Source organism: Coregonus clupeaformis, chromosome 37 (genome assembly GCF_020615455.1).
Source record: "Coregonus clupeaformis isolate EN_2021a chromosome 37, ASM2061545v1, whole genome shotgun sequence".
Lineage (NCBI taxonomy): Eukaryota > Metazoa > Chordata > Actinopteri > Salmoniformes > Salmonidae > Coregonus > Coregonus clupeaformis.
Genome location: NC_059228.1, coordinates 28,541,424 through 28,558,312, shown reverse-complemented (window position 1 = coordinate 28,558,312; position 16,889 = coordinate 28,541,424). Strand labels below are relative to the sequence as shown.

The window sequence follows — 16,889 nt, the reverse complement described above, 5'->3', positions numbered from 1 at the left end:
ATTTATATAGCGCTTTTCACAACAACGATTTTCACAGAGTGCTTTACAACAACCCGGCTTAGACCCCAAAGAGCAAGCAGCAGCTATGTAGCAAGGAAAAATAAAGAAAAGATAAAGAAATAACTTTATTCAGCTGTACATAGAAGGTTGGAGTGCAAGCTGTGACAAGCTGTCAATTTAGACAAGAAAGTACAGCAGAGTATATCTGGCCACCAGACAGTTGTTAATTTAGGCAAGACGTATTATAATAAATTAATGGATGACCAACAGGGTCATAGTAGATCAGAGTGTACAAGACCCTAGCCTGAGAGTTGTCCACATACGCGGACGAAAATCTTATATTCTATACGCAATCAGACCCCTTGACTTTTTCCACATTTTGTTACGTTACAGCCTTATTCTAAAATTGATTACATTGTTTTTCCCCCTCATCAATCTACACACAATACCCCATAATGACAAAGCGAAATGTCACGTTCGTTGTATAAAGGATCGGACCAAGGTGCAGTGTGGTATACGTACATGTTTAATTTATTAAATAAACACTTGACAAAATAACAAAAGCAACTGAACGTGAAGTTCTAAAGGCTAACAGCAACAAGCCAAAACAGAAACTGAAACAAGATCCCACAACTAAAGGTAGGCAAAATGGCTGCCTAAGTATGATCCCCAATCAGAGACAACGATCGACAGCTGCCTCTGATTGGGAACCACACCCGGCCAACATAGATATAGAATACACTAGATTCTATCCAAATCACACCCTGACCTAACCAAACAGAGAATACAGGTGATCTCTAAGGTCAGGGCGTGACATGAAAACAGGTTTTTCAATTTTTTTGCAGATGTATTAAAACATTTAAAACAGAAATACCTTATTTACGTAAATATTCAGACCCTTTGCTATGAGACTCGAAATTGAGCTCAGATAAATCCTGTTTCCATTGATCATTTTTTAGATGTTTCTACAACTTGATTGGAGTCCACCTGTGGTAAATTCAATTGATTGGACATGATTTGGAAAGGCACACACCTGTCTATATAAGGTCCCACAGTTGACAGTGCATGTCAGAGCAAAAACAAAGCCATGAGGTCGAAGGAATTGTCCGTAGAGCTCCGTGACAGGATTGTGTCGAGGCACAGATCTGGGCAAGGGTACCAAAACATTTCTGCAGCATTGAAGGTCCCCAAGAACACAGTGGCCTCCATCATACTTAAATGGAAGATTTTTGGAACCACCAAGACTCTTCCTAGAGCTCGGGGAGAAGGGCCACAAAGCCTCTTTCACTCATGCTGCCAAACATGCCCTCGTAAAACTGACTATCCTACCGATCCTTGACTTCGGCGATGTCATTTACAAAATAGCCTCCAACACTCTACTCAGCAAATTGGATGTAGTCTATCACAGTGCCATCCGTTTTGTCACCAAAGCACCATACACTACCCACCATTGTGACCTGTATGCTCTTGTTGGCTGGCCCTCACTACATATTCGTCGCCAAACACACTGGCTCCAGGTCATCTATAAATCACTGCTACGCAAATCCCCGTCTTATCTTAGCCCACTGGTCACCATAGCAACACCCACCCGTAGTCTGCGCTCCAGCAGGTATATCTCACTGGTCATCCCCAAAGCCAACATCTCCTTTGGCCGCCATTCCTTCCAGTTCTCTGCTGCCAATGACTGGAACGAACTGCAAAAATCTCTGAAGCTGGAGACTCTTATCTCCCTCACTAACTTTAAGCATCAGTTGTCAGAGCACCTTACCGATCACTGCACCTGTACACAGCCATTCTGAAATTAGCCCACCCAACTACCTCATCCCCATATTGTTATTTATTTTGCTAATTTGCACCCCAGTATCTCTATTTGCACATCATATTTTGCACATCTATCATTCCAGTGTTAATACGAAATTGTAACTATTTTGCACTATGGCCTATTTATTGCCTTACCTCCATAACTTACTACATTCGCACACACTGTATATATATTTTCTGTTGTATTTTTGACTTTATGTTTTGTTTACCCCATATGTAACTCTGTGTTGTTGTTTTTATCGCACTGCTTTGTCATGAGCACTCTCTCTCCCTGGTAGCAACATTAATTGCATTCAATTATCTTCCACTCTGCTCACCTCCCTCTCTCTACTCAGCCTAACTAGCTCCACCTGCCCTGCTCTGCTCTTGTTACCTGGCCAGCTGCACTGCATTTCCCACTCACCATCCTCACCTTGCCTCACTCTGTTCTAATTACTCTGCCAGCTGAACTGCATTTCCCCACTACCTCTCCCAGTATATCAAGCCCTGGTTTTCAGCCAAGCCCTGTCAGATCGTCTTCAAACCCGGACCAGTAACCTGCCTGTCTGCGCTCTGACTCCTGTTTGTGATACCGATCCTTTCTTGACTGCCTCCTTGTTCTACTGCCCCGTCTATCCCAACCTGCCTTCTGGACCTCGACTACTCTCCGATCTTCAGCCCCTCCGGTAACTCGTTTCTGCCTTCTGTCTCTCACCACGATATTTGCCCAGCCCTGATCTGTACTTCTGCCTGCCATTCATATTGCTGTTGTGTGTGTGTGTTCCCCCAGGTCTCCGACCACCAGATGAGCGTGCCCAGACGTTTCACCACCCTCAGCCCGATACGCCGCTCCATCACTGGGGAACACACACACTAAGCACTTGGACTGGACACCCCCGGACATTTGGTGACCCCCGGAGCACAGGTACCCACAGGAGGACCCTGAAAGACCCCTGACACCCCTGGGACTCCTCTTCCCGCCTGTAACCTTGAATAAAGAACTCTGAATTTGAACTTGCGCTCTTGGGTCCTCTTCTGTTCGTGACAGAACGATCTGACCATCATGGACCCAGCGCACTCCCTGACCACGATGGAGGAAGAGCCAGAGAGGACTGCCCTACAGCGACTGGAACGCTCTGAGGGAGACATAAATCGGATGGCTGGCGACATCGCTTCCCTTCTCCAGCTATTCAACCAGCAGCAACAACAGTTCCAACTGCAGCAACAACAGCTAGCCCAAGCCCTGCAACTACTCTCAAGCCCGGCTACTCCACCTGCACCCCCCTGGTCCTTTTGTTCCTGTACCACCGATACTCCTTCATCCCTCCGCTGGAGGTCCCAATGCTGCAGGCCCGGCAGTGCTGCCACCAGATCCCCACGCTCCTGAACCAAGGATTGGGAACCCGGAACGTTTGATGGCAACCAGAAGCAAGTAAGACCATTCTTGAGCAGCTGCCGAATCCAGTTTGCACTACAGCCCAGGACTTTCTCAACAGAGGGAGCCAAGGTGGGGTATGTCATCACACATCTCACCGGTCGAGCTCGGTTGTGGGGAACGGCGGAATTCGACCGGCAAACCCCAGCCTGTGCCTCCTTCAGTGCCTTTGAGGAGGAGATGTTAAAGGTCTTTGACCTAGGCTCGCCAACAGCCGAAGCGTCACAAGCTCTGCTCACCATCCGTCAGGGCAATCGGACAGTGGCAGACTTCTCCATTGACTTTCGTACCCTGGCCAGTCAAAGCTCGTTTAACCCAGAGGCACTGGTGCAAGCCTTCCTCCATAGCCTGGCGGACTATATCAAGGACGAGCTTGTTTCCCATGACCCGCCCTCAACGCTTGATGCCGCCATTGACCTTGCCGTTCGCATTGACCGCCGTATACAGACCCGGAGGAGGGAGAAGGGCCGTCTCAGTCAACCTGCCATCCGTACTCGGGTCGATACCGCTTCTGTCCAGCCCCTGCCTGTCAAGTCCCATAGCCAACTCAATCAGCCTGAGCCCATGGAGATTGGCCGTGCCTCTCTGACTCCCGAGGAGCGTCGGCGCCGTCTAAGCTCCAACCTTTGCCTCTACTGTGGTGGCGAGAATCACCGTGTCGCTACTTGTCCGGCAAAAGCCGCAGCTCACCAGGTGTAGGGGAGATCCGGGTGAGCTCAACAAGCCTTCAGTCTCCCTCCATCCGAAAGACCCTGCTTCATCTCCGCCTTCAGCTTTCTGACAAGACTCATACATTGGCCGCCCTTGTGGATTCCGGAGCCGAAGCAAACATCATGGACCCTGAGCTTGCACAGCAACTGGGCGTGAACCATCATCAACTGACACAACCCATTCCTGCACGAGCCCTGGATGGGCATCATCTTGGCACTGTCACTCATATCTCCGCCCCTGTGACAATCCTGCTGTCAGGAAACCACCAGGAGTCCATCCAGTTTCACCTCCTACACTCACCTGGCCAACCACTCATTCTTGGATACCCGTGGCTCCGTCAGCACAACCCCCACATCGACTGGGAGACAGGAACAGTCCGTGAGTGGGGAAGGAGTTGTCACCAGACCTGTTTAAGGGGGGCCACCCTGCCCGTTCACCGGGAAGGATCTAGCGCTACCTCCGACATATCCAATGTTCCGGCCTGTTACCACAGCCTGAAAGAGGTGTTCAACAAATCCAAGGCGACATCTCTACCCCCACACAGACCCTATGACTGCGCGATTGATCTCCTGCCTGGCACAGCACCTCCCAAGGGTCGTCTGTATTCACTGTCAGCCCCGGAAAGAAAGGCCATGGAGGACTACATTAATGACTCTCTTGCCTCCGGGGGAATTAGGACCGTCGTCTTCCCCGCAGGAGCGGGATTCTTCTTTGTCGGCAAGAAGGACGGTTCTCTTCGTCCATGCATAGATTACCGGGGTCTGAACGACATCACGGTTAAGAATCGCTACCCACTGCCCTTACTTTCGTCTGCCTTCGAACTGCTGCAGGGAGCCACTGTATTCACTAAGCTGGACCTTCGCAATGCCTACCATCTGGTGCGGATGAGGGAGGGAGACGAATGGAAGACAGCGTTCAACACACCAACCGGCCACTATGAATATCTCGTCATGCCCTTCGGCCTCACCAATGCCCCAGCAGTTTTTCAAGCCCTAGTGAATGATATCCTCAGGGACATGCTAAATACGTTCGTATTTGTGTACCTTGACGATATTTTAATATTCTCAAAGACTCTGTCAGAACACACGCACCACGTCCGGTTGGTCCTGCGCCGCCTGCTGGAGAACTCTCTTTTCGTGAAGGCAGAGAAGTGCGAGTTCCATGCCAAGACCGTTTCATTCCTGGGGTATGTGGTGACCGAGGGCAGCATTCAGATGGATCTCACGAAGGTGTCGGCTGTCACTTCCTGGCCAGTTCCTGAGTCTCGGAAGAAGTTGCAACAGTTCCTGGGCTTTGCCAACTTTTATAGGAGATTCATCAGAAACTATAGCACAGTGGCTGCACCCCTCACGGCGCTAACCAGCACTAAACAACCGTACCAATGGACATCAGCTGCTGATAAGGCCTTCAATATCCTCAAGACATGTTTCACTTCTGCTCCCATCCTCCAGATGCCAGATGCAGCAAGGCAGTTTGTGGTGGAGGTAGATGCTTCGGACGTGGGAGTGGGTGCAGTGCTTTCTCAAAGAGCAGCTGAGGATGGCAAGATGCACCCCTGTGCCTTCTACTCCCGTCGGCTAACCCCTGCCGAATGCAACTACGACATTGGGAACCGCGAGCTGTTGGCTGTCAAGCTCGCCCTTGAAGAATGGCGGCACTGGTTAGAGGGGTCAAAGGAACCATTCGTAGTGTGGACAGACCACAAGAACCTGGAGTATATCCAAACAGCCAGGAGGCTGAACTCCCGTCAACAGCGGTGGTCTCTGTTCTTTACTGCGCTTCAATTTCACGCTCTCCTACCGCCCGGGGATCTCGCAACATCAAACCTGATGCTCTTTCCCGGATGTTTCAGAAGGACGAGACCACCGCCATGACAGCTCCCATTCTTCCCAGCCACTTGGTCGTAGCGGCCCTCACCTGGGAGATCGAGAAGCAGGTCATGGAGGCTCTTCGGGACCAGCCAGGTCCAAGCACCAGCGCCCCCAACCGTCTGTTTGTTCCAGCAAATCTCAGGTCACCTGTGATTCAGTGGGGGCACGAATCCCGTCTGGCCTGTCATCCCGGCATCACTCGCACCCTTCATCTGGTCCGCCAGCGGTTCTGGTGGCGGGGGATGAGACGGGATGTCCGAGAATTCATCCGAGCTTGTCCCACTTGTAACCGAAACAAGACTCCCAACCAGCCTCCTGCTGGGTTGCTGCAACCCCTACTCATACCCAAGAGGCCCTGGTCCCACGTTTCACTGGACTTTGTTACGGGCCTTCCGCCCTCTGACGGACACACAGTCATCCTTACCATTGTTGACCGCTTTAGTAAGATGACCCACTTCGTGCCCCTTCCCAAACTACCCTCTGCTAAAGAGACCTCCCAGGTGGTCCTGGAACATGTGTTTCGTATCCATGGCCTACCCCAGGATATAGTGTCAGACCGGGGCCCGCAATTCTCAGCAACCTTTTGGAAGGAGTTCTGTCATCTCCTTGGGGCCACCGCCAGCCTATCGTCTGGATTCCACCCGCAGTCAAACGGCCAGACTGAACGCATGAACCAGGAGCTGGAGAAGGCACTGAGGTGTGTGGCTTCCCAAAATCCCCGGGCCTGGGCTCAACACCTGCTCTGGGTGGAATATGCCCATAATTCACTCACCAGTTCCTCCACCGGGCTCTCCCCCTTTCAGTGTGTCTACGGGTATCAACCTCCACTGTTTGCCAGCCAGGAGGCGGATGCCACCTGTCCGTCTGCTCTTGCGTATGCCCGCCGCTGCCGCCGCACTTGGGCCCAGGCTCGCACTGTGCTCCTGAAGTCTGGAACCAGCTACGCCGTCGGTGCCAACCGACGGAGGACCCCAGCACCTACTTACCGGGTTGGTCAGAAGGTCTGGCTGTCTGCCCGGGATCTGCCGCTGCGGGTTGTATCACGAAAGCTGGCCCCTCGCTTCATTGGTCCTTTTCCTGTGCAGAAAGTCATCAGTCCAACGGCGGTCCGACTTCAGTTGCCCGCTTCCATGCGGGTCCACCCCACCTTCCACGTCTCCAAGGTCAAGCCGGTCCATGAAAGTCCCCTGGTCCCTGCAGCTCCGGCGCCACCTCCTCCGCGCCTCGTAGATGGCGGTCCTGTCTTCACCGTCCGGCGGCTGCTCCGCTCTAGGCGAAGGGGTAGGGGTCTCCAGTACCTCGTTGATTGGGAGGGATATGGTCCAGAGGAGAGGACCTGGATCCCGGCCAGGAGGATAGTGGACCGGACCCTTATCACTGACTTCCACCGACTACATCCTGATCAGCCTGCAATCCGTAGGGGCCGTCCAAGAGGGGTTCCTAGCCGTCCGGCCCGCCCTGCTCCTGTCTCAGTGCCTGTCCTGTCTCCCGACCGTGACCCTCCAGCTCCTTCTGAGGATGAGGAGATTCACTCGGACCGCTCGGAGGAGTTCTGACCCGCCGCCTGCTCCCCTCCACCCTCCCGGCATGATGTTGTTCTTGGGACTTCTGGGGCCGTCCCTTGGAGGGGGGTCCTGTCATGAGCACTCTCTCTCCCTGGTAGCAACATTAATTGCATTCAATTATCTTCCACTCTGCTCACCTCCCTCTCTCTACTCAGCCTAACTAGCTCCACCTGCCCTGCTCTGCTCTTGTTACCTGGCCAGCTGCACTGCATTTCCCACTCACCATCCTCACCTTGCCTCACTCTGTTCTAATTACTCTGCCAGCTGAACTGCATTTCCCCACTACCTCTCCCAGTATATCAAGCCCTGGTTTTCAGCCAAGCCCTGTCAGATCGTCTTCAAACCCGGACCAGTAACCTGCCTGTCTGCGCTCTGACTCCTGTTTGTGATACCGATCCTTTCTTGACTGCCTCCTTGTTCTACTGCCCCGTCTATCCCAACCTGCCTTCTGGACCTCGACTACTCTCCGATCTTCAGCCCCTCCGGTAACTCGTTTCTGCCTTCTGTCTCTCACCACGATATTTGCCCAGCCCTGATCTGTACTTCTGCCTGCCATTCATATTGCTGTTGTGTGTGTGTGTTCCCCCAGGTCTCCGACCACCAGATGAGCGTGCCCAGACGTTTCACCACCCTCAGCCCGATACGCCGCTCCATCACTGGGGAACACACACACTAAGCACTTGGACTGGACACCCCCGGACATTTGGTGACCCCGGAGCACAGGTACCCACAGGAGGACCCTGAAAGACCCCTGACACCCCTGGGACTCCTCTTCCCGCCTGTAACCTTGAATAAAGAACTCTGAATTTGAACTTGCGCTCTTGGGTCCTCTTCTGTTCGTGACATGCTTTGCTTTATCTTGGCAAGGTCGCAGTTGTAAATGAGAACTTGTTCTCAACTGGCTTACCTGGTTAAATAAAGGTGAAATAAAAAATAAAATAAAATGATCCAGTCAATGGTCAAAAAGGAAGAGTATCTGAGAGATGAAGGAACCCTGTCTCACTCCAGACTGCACAGTGAATCACTCAGACTTGCCCATAATCACACTGCATTCAAAGTGGTCAAAAAGTGTCACTATGATTGTAACAATCTTGAATAGTATACCTTGAATAGTATATATTGAATAGGATCTCAATATCTTCCAGGTAGTGTCACCATGTATACTAGCAAAAGCCTTGAAGCCTATGAAGTGAGAATGGGGAAGTGGGGGGGACCATACATCCTTGTCCCGTTCAGAATCCTGTTTGCTCCTGCCTTAGCTTGGTGTCAATGGCTGACTCTATACATTTTCGGAACGGGACAAGGATGTATGGTCCCCCCCACTTCCCCATTCTCACTTCATAGGCTTCAAGGCTTTTGCTAGTATACATGGTGACACTACCTGGAAGATCTTGAGATCCTATTCAATATATACTATTCAAGGTATACTATTCAAGATTGTTACAATCATAGGGACACTTTTTGACCACTCAAAAATGGTTGATAAAAAAATGGTTGATGGCATTACCCCAAACTGAGCTTCACTTTCCAGCATTATGTATAACAAAAATAATATTATATTTTGTATGTTTTCAGAAACAGCGATTTAATCTGATTTCTTTGCCATGGCTCACCCACGTTCACCAATATATAATAATCTGAACTGTTTATGATGTTGTACTTGGCACCATTGTAATCCTTGACCATCAAAACATAGCTGTAGACATCACCTTTTCTGTGTTCTCACATTTGGTTCAGCAGATATGAAGGAAAATGCATTGTCCGGCTATGGCGGACTAGCAAAATGGCCACCACAGCCGGCAGATGGCATTTTGAGGTTGTACATGGCAACATTGTAATCCTTGACCATCAAAACGTAGGTGTAGACATCACCTTTTCTGTGTTATCATGTTTGGTTAGACAGATATGAAGGAAAATACATTGACCGGCTATGGCAGAAATAAAAATTGGCCGCCAAGAGGCGTTTTTGCGATGGCTCCCTTTCTGAAAATGTCCAGGACCCGAAACTGTACAAGTGTACCACGTTTTATGCTTTTCTAAAAAAGTTAACATAATTTTCACACATTGGCTGGACTAGCATTGTAAGCAAGTCTTACTGATGTGTGGAAAGGGGTTGTGTTTGATCGGATGGGCTATGCTTGTGTGTCTGTATCTCAGTGGTTGTGATTGTTGTAGCGGCCTTGGGGGGAGGGATGCTGAGTTATTATTAGGAGCGCCAGTCTCATTAAGACAGTCTGAACATCTGGAGGGGGGCTGTACCAGGGACAAATGTGTGGGGATTAAGGGTTAGTGTTCAAAGAGTGACAGTAAGCGAGGCATTGGGGATTGAGGCAGACCCATAGTGTTTTCCCTGCTGACCAACAACCTACACAGCTAAGAATTATGTCAGGGCTCCTGTTCCAATTACAGTAACAGTTTCAGGACCTGAATAGAATCAGACAGAAGGAGTAATGAGACAGATTGAGACAAGTTGTCTGTTGAATTTCAGACTGAAATGAAATTAGATCCACTATCATACAACCCTGCTACGACAAGGTATCTCAGCAACAGCAATGCCCTAACATGGTCGTGTTATCTTCCCAGCATTGTTAGAGACAAGAACGCCTGAGCCGCATTCAGATATAATTACAGGCAGAGAAGAGCTCTGCGAAATAACTGTCTGAAAAGAATATTGATGACTGACACACTCGGCTCACTGAATAGATTCCCTGCTACTCTCTGCACACACAAACAACTCTCCAAATCTTTATGCAAACTATCCATGAAAATTTGGAGAAAAAAAATAAAATAAAATAATTGAAAAACACCTTTTATCAGCAATGGCTGTGTATAAACAAACATTGGAGCAGGCATTGACATCCGGATAAGGCTGTGTTTGAGTATGCCTCGTTCCCAACAAAGACCGTCAGAGATAAAGACACACCATCTCCTTGTAGTTCCATTGGCCATTGGAAGCAAACACATAGGAGGTGCATTAGCAGTAAAACATCTGTGGTGTGAGAAACTCTACCAGGTAGTTGACGTAGTAAGACTAGAAACTTTATAGCACTATTCAAGCATCAACTGTAGGCTAAACCTTTTCTCTTGGAAAGAGAAAACTGCTCATGTGATACATGAACCTTCACATATACAGTGGGGAGAACAAGTATTTGATACACTGCCGATTTTGCAGGTTTTCCTACTTACAAAGCATGTAGAGGTCTGTAATTTTTATCATAGGTACACTTCAACTGTGAGAGACGGAATCTAAAACAAAAATCCAGAAAATCACATTGTATGATTTTTAAGTAATTAATTTGCATTTTATTGCATGACATAAGTATTTGATCACCTACCAACCAGTAAGAATTCCGGCTCTCACAGACCTGTTAGTTTTTCTTTAAGAAGCCCTCCTGTTCTCCACTCATTACCTGTATTTACTGCACCTGTTTGAACTCGTTACCTGTATAAAAGACACCTGTCCACACACTCAATCAAACAGACTCCAACCTCTCCACAATGGCCAAGACCAGAGAGCTGTGTAAGGACATCAGGGATAAAATTGTAGACCTGCACAAGGCTGGGATGGGCTACAGGACAATAGGCAAGCAGCTTGGTGAGAAGGCAACAACTGTTGGCGCAATTATTAGAAAATGGAAGAAGTTCAAGATGACGGTCAATCACCCTCGGTCTGGGGCTCCATGCAAGATCTCACCTCGTGGGGCATCAATGATCATGAGGAAGGTGAGGGATCAGCCCAGAACTACACGGCAGGACCTGGTCAATGACCTGAAGAGAGCTGGGACCACAGTCTCAAAGAAAACCATTAGTAACACACTACGCCGTCATGGATTAAAATCCTGCAGTGCACGCAAGGTCCCCCTGCTCAAGCCAGCGCATGTCCAGGCCCGTCTGAAGTTTGCCAATGACCATCTGGATGATCCAGAGGAGGAATGGGAGAAGGTCATGTGGTCTGAAGAGACAAAAATAGAGCTTTTTGGTCTAAACTCCACTCGCCGTGTTTGGAGGAAGAAGAAGGATGAGTACAACCCCAAGAACACCATCCCAACCGTGAAGCATGGAGGTGGAAACATCATTCTTTGGGGATGCTTTTCTGCAAAGGGGACAGGACGACTGCACCGTATTGAGGGGAGGATGGATGGGGCCATGTATCGCGAGATCTTGGCCAACAACCTCCTTCCCTCAGTAAGAGCATTGAAGATGGGTCGTGGCTGGGTCTTCCAGCATGACAACGACCCGAAACACACAGCCAGGGCAACTAAGGAGTGGCTCCGTAAGAAACATCTCAAGGTCCTGGAGTGGCCTAGCCAGTCTCCAGACCTGAACCCAATAGAAAATCTTTGGAGGGAGCTGAAAGTCCGTATGGCCCAGCGACAGCCCCGAAACCTGAAGGATCTGGAGAAGGTCTGTATGGAGGAGTGGGCCAAAATCCCTGCTGCAGTGTGTGCAAACCTGGTCAAGACCTACAGGAAACGTATGATCTCTGTAATTGCAAACAAAGGTTTCTGTATCAAATATTAAGTTCTGCTTTTCTGATGTATCAAATACTTATGTCATGCAATAAAATGCAAATGAATTACTTAAAAATCATACAATGTGATTTTCTGGATTTTTGTTTTAGATTCCGTCTCTCACAGTTTAAGTGTACCTATGATACAAATTACAGACCTCTACATGCTTTGTAAGTAGGAAAACATGCAAAATCGGCAGTGTATCAAATACTTGTTCTCCCCACTGTATGTGCCTTGAACATTATCCGTCACAATAGGTAATGCTCTTGGGTCAAGTTTCACTTTACAACATTTTGGATATTCAGTCAAGCTGTTTTCCCCTTGGGGACAGTTTAATCTGCAGACCTGCACTCTAATATCCATGTTTGTGTTCACGACAGCAAGCAAAATGAAAGTGCCACATATGCTGCATTTGAGCTCTTGTGCTGTGTACATACTGTATATATGACAGGGGTTCCCAAACTTTTTGGGCCTGCGAACCAATTTTGATATTACAAAAAAACAAATACCCCACCATGTAAAAAAAGTGGCCAATGTTTACTTTTTTAATTGGGGCTATAACAGTCTATAACAAATCAGTCTGACTTTTTACAGTATTTAAATCTAAAAGAAGTATGATTTGAAGTGACTTAAATGCTTCAGAAAGGCATTGGGGAGTTCAGAAGATCATCAGGCAATAATCATGTATGATCTTCTATGTAGAAAAGAACATCCTCATTGATGATGTTCTTTTCCCCCCAGTCTGATTCAGTGCCTGGTCTTGTCCACTCTGTTCTAATGAGTCCTGCGTTCTAGAGGGGAACGCATTGTAGAGGGAAACATACGTGTTCCTTAGAGTCTTATCTTTCAGTGATGGGGTCATAATATTTTGGAGCTTAAACTGTTCAAATGATAGAGCCACATTTGTAGGAAGAAAACAGAAACCGCTTTGTTTATTGCAACCACATCTAGCGGCTACCGGAGGTTACTGACGTAACCCCGGTTCTATGAACCAAGCACATAATATTATTATTTTTCCGAGTTTCTCTCACGACCCCATTTTCAAATCAGGCGACTGCACATGGGTTTGCGACCCCATGTTTGTGAAACGCTGACATAGAACATACATAAAGGAACAAGACCATATGGTAATTGGATATACAACACACATTTCAGTCATTTAGCAGACGCTCTTATCCAGAGCGACTTACAGTTAGTGAGTGCATACATTTTTCAAACTGGCTGCCCGTGGGAAACGAACCCACAACCCTGGCGTTGCAAGCACCATGCTCTACCAACTGAGCTACAGGGGACCGTACATATACAACACAGCAAAACATTTTACCTGTTGGACACTTTGAAACTCTTATCTGGATTCAAACCCATAACTATCTTATACAGTATAACCACCTGTCACCAACTGAAGAACATAAAAAAGCCATTCAGGTATGCAGGTATGTGGTAATTGGAAGGATTGGAAGGCATTGTAACTTGCCCTGTCCCATTTCATGTCTAGTATTACCTTCATATTACAGGGTCAGGTCTATGGTGTTCCAGTGCTCCTCTCTGGTTTCTTCGTTCTCTTGTTGCTTTAGCAACCTCTACGTTAGCCATAACACCCCTCTCTGGCTGTGGAGCTCACACCTGACCCTGTGAAAACTGTGGATTCAGTGTAGAGCGTATCGGCAGTTCCAAAGTGCACTATTGTTCATTCACAGGTGCTTTTTAGAGCTCAGTTCCTTGTTTTCTGGCCCTGCAAACACGCCTACGCACACAACCCTGAGACACACCTACTCTACAGTATATCTGCATATTCAGTTCCACACGCAGACTCACCTTGACCTAGAATGCATTCCTAAACCCATTTGTTTTCCTTTTCTGGCTTCACAGTTCACACTACCTGATAGAAGGAATCTGCATAGCATGAATTATTCTCGTCTGATGGCTTTCTGTGATTCATACAAAGCACTGTGATTCATTCAAACCTAGGAGAACATTATGAGCTGAAATGAAGGAACTCAGATAAAAAACTGGCACATTATATTGTATTGCAAGTCACAGTATGCAGATTCTACAGAGTGTGACTCGTCATAAACCATAGATACTGCATGTGTTGTTATTGCGGGTTGCTTTGTCACACTTTATCTACACTCTTCAGATTGACAGTAGAAGTTGTCAAAGCATTAGGGTCATCAGCAATAAGATGCCATGGCCTGTAATCCATTGAGATCAAAGGGTGAGGATCAACAGTACCAATCATAATTGAGGTTAAACCATGGAGCTACAATAGACAGACAGTATCCGGATGTAGGTTCTTGATTTGATCACTCTGTTTTACATAAAGGATTTACATAAATTCACTGAAAACCTGCACTAACACAAGGTTAAATTAACAGTACTGCAATTTTCATGTAGCATAATTTGTACCAGCTGATAGCCTAACCACCAATCAAGCAACATTACATCGGCGGAAAAGAGTGAATGGATTTACTAAACATTACAATTCTGTTGCTATTTTTCTGCGACAATACTTTTAAATCCCACACCTGTACATGGCGGACAAAAACGATAACCCAGCATTTGTGTTTACCACAGGAGGTGAGGGATCGCATACAAGCGTCTTTTGTTTGACCTTCTTTAGATTTATGCTTGCTAAGCCCCCTATGAGAGCCACCATTTCTATTGGACACAAAATTATCTGAAACACAACCAAAACAAACAGCAAATGCATCCAACAAGTTTGTAGAGTCACAAGCTTGATGTAATCATTGCGCGCTAGGAATATGGGACTAAATATATTTTTACATTTTTACAAATCTTTTGACTACTTTAATACACATACAAGTGAATTTGTCTTAATATTTTTGGTCCCCTAAAATGGGGAGACTATGTACAAAAAGTGCTGTAATTCCTAAACGGTTCACTCGATATGGATGAAAATACCCTCAAATTAAAGCTGACAGTCTGCACCTCATAGTCATTGTATTATTTCACATTCAAAGTGCTGGAGTACAGAGCCAAAAAATGGATCACTGTCCCAATACTTTTGTAGCTCACTGTATTTTCCAAGGTGACACAGGTCTCAAGTGACAGGGTTTGTCCTTGGTCTCTGTTAAGTGGGTCTCGCGTTTATACAATACACCCCACAGTCTCTTTGTAGAGAGAAGAGGATTTGAGGATGATGTTGGGTAAAGGATAAGACAGGAAATCATGATGAGAATAACACCCCTCTGTGTGTTGTTTTATCTGTGCAGATCAGTATGTGAACAACCTTGAGAGTCACAAATGTATTTTCTTTTCAAGTACTTTAGACTTCAAGGTGCATTTTCCATTAACCTTATCTGTCAATTTGCCCACATCAATCCAGTCATAGTACCTTAGAATAGAAAATGTCCACGTCAACATTTTCCAAATGTTACCTGATGCTGCTGAGAGACAGTCCAATGACCTGAAGAGAGCTTTCTCTGCACATCACTGGACATCACTCAACCTTTCTGTCTGTCTAGTGCTCAGAGTTTCTGGGGAAAGCTCTACTAGAGGACATAGAAGATGTAGGAGCCATATCATTTGGATTTATTTATTAGAGCCTGAGGTGCTATCTGAGATCTGTATTCTCATACAAAATGAATGACATTCAAATATGCGATTCATACACTTCCATAGATAACTTGGTATACTGTGGTATACATACTGTATCTATCATGGGTGACAATTATAGACATCTCTTACTAGTAGGCTATGTGGTCCTACATGTTTATCCCACACCGTAAATACTGCAGTGCGACTGCAAGAAAGACACTCTGGTACACAACCATAGTGATTATTGAGGTGGTTATCTGATTGGTTCAGGGTGCAAAAGTGTTAATGACACACTCGGAACTCAGCTGTGCTCTGCCTGGTGTGAGTCACACACACGCCCGTGCACACACACACACACACACACACACACACACACACACACACACACACACACACACACACACACACACACACACACACACACACACACACACACACACACACACACACACACACACACACACACACACACACACACACACACACACACACACACACACTCACACACACACACACACACACTCACACACACACACACACACACACACACACACACACACACACACACACACACTCACACACACACATAATCTTTTCCCAACACCAGTTGTTAAAGGGGTGGTTTGGTTGATAGCAGTCCCATGTTTTGCTGTGGTTTTCTCTGTTTCAACTGATGTTTATCTGTCGAAACAGATTGCTCAGGAAATAGCAGGCAGTTGAATGTGCGGACACAGGCACGCACGTACAGACACACACACACACACGTCTGGGCTCTTGGCCCAGAATCCCACTCTCCTGCAGTGTGCAGAGATCAACCATTTTACAGTGCAATCTCTGCAAATCAGCCGCTACCCAATGATATACGCGCAAGCTTGTACTCACACACAGTAAACTGACACATACAGACACACACACACAAACAAACACACACACACACTGAGTACTGTAATTGTGTACATACTGAGCCTCATTTCAATAAAGAGCTCTGAATACGCATTGACTGTACTGTAAAAACAATGTTGCCATCTAGTGGTTAGAGTGGTTGTCTTCTCTCTAATGTGGCACATTGTTTCCCTGCGCTTCTACAGCCTGGACAGACAAGGGCTTTTCACACAGTAGGTATGGATGTAAAGCACAGTAAGGGCCTTAACCACCTGACTAAAACATTACCACTCCTGTAACCACTGAGGCTTTAGTTTATCTGAATATGGATGAGGCAAAATAGGTTTAGGGAGGGAAAGAGCCTTAGGGAGTCTGAGACAATGGGTTTATCAGTGTTCCGAGTACGCTAGCAGAATGAGAAGGGCAGCCATTTTGTTTGGAAAAATGACAAGCAGACGGCAGACCCATACTGAACTGAAAGTATTGGACTGGAGAAAGAAAATGACCAGTAGCCTTCCTCCAAATTGCTTAACCTGTCCTATGTTTTCAGATATGC

The 16,889-nt window shown here is 47.1% G+C and overlaps 1 protein-coding gene across 1 annotated transcript in view; it reads right to left on the bottom strand.

Moving 5' to 3' along the window:
• The window catches only part of LOC121553522, a 39,703-nt gene extending 26,161 nt beyond the window's left edge, over positions 1–13,542 (bottom strand). Inside the window, exon 1 of the mRNA XM_041866700.2 lies at positions 13,395–13,542. The gene's annotated coding sequence lies outside the window, so the exon portion shown is untranslated. The remainder of the gene's footprint in view (positions 1–13,394) is intronic.
• Between the last annotated feature and the right edge of the window lie 3,347 nt (positions 13,543–16,889).